This window comes from Triturus cristatus, chromosome 3_1 (genome assembly GCF_964204655.1).
Source record: "Triturus cristatus chromosome 3_1, aTriCri1.1, whole genome shotgun sequence".
In the NCBI taxonomy this organism is placed as follows: Eukaryota; Metazoa; Chordata; class Amphibia; order Caudata; family Salamandridae; genus Triturus; species Triturus cristatus.
This window is the reverse complement of record NC_140583.1, coordinates 265,981,972-265,982,987: the sequence shown is the minus strand read 5'-3', so window position 1 is coordinate 265,982,987 and position 1,016 is coordinate 265,981,972.

The following is a 1,016-nucleotide window of genomic DNA, read 5'->3' as shown; positions in this document are numbered from 1 at the left end:
TCTCGAGTCGACAATATTATCGTGAGTTTTGCTGACTATGGCTACAAATTCAATTTTGCGAAGTCACACATCGCAGAATATACGGTGTTGTTTTTGGGCTACGAGCTCAACAATGAAGGTAAGGGGTTAGCCCCCCACTTTCTGGAGAAGTGTGCACGCTTAAGTGCTCCTACGACACTGAAGAAATTACAATCTCTGCTGGGTTTTCTAAATTTCGGCCGTACGTACATTCCTGATTATGCCCAGCGTATCATGCCGCTTTACGCCTTGGTACAACCTTCGTTTTCGAAGTCTAGCTGGCAGCTAGAACACTCTGCAATTTTACAGTCTTTACAGGCTGACCTTCTTGCTTCACAATACTTGCTGACACGTGATAACCGCACTAACCTGGTAATAAGAATAGTACCAGGCGCCGTGGGGTTCACGTATTTGACGTTTAATGAGGGCGACACAGTCCCCATTGCGTACAAATCACACTTGTACACCTCTGCTGAATTACGTTTTTCCACGGTCGAAAAAGTTCTGACTGCTGTGCAGATGGCGATCCTCAAGGAACGCGCACTGTCGCATGGGAAACAGATTCTGGTTGTAACACCATATCCTGCTTTAGAGGCAGTGACTAAAGCAAGTGTACCAAATTCTAAAGCTTTGCATCCACGGTGGATACAATGGGCCACAACACTGACGTCGCCAGACGTCACTTACATCTTTGATGCCTCATTACAGACTCAAGAGTACTTGCAGTATGAATTCATTCATCCGGCACCTCTGTCTTTGCGCCTGCTCGAAGAATACCATTGTGTCATATACACTGACGGGTCTGCGCAACCCGCAATTGGATCGAAGCACGCTTATTCAGCGGCTTGCGCAATTGTCGTAGGTACATTCGTAAATGGTGAATTCCAATCTGATGCAGTGCATACGCAGTCATTGGGTGATTGTACCGCGCAATTGGCGGAGCTCCGGGCTCTGGTGCTTGCACTGGAGTTTGCTGATCCCCGAGTCACTACTCTTAT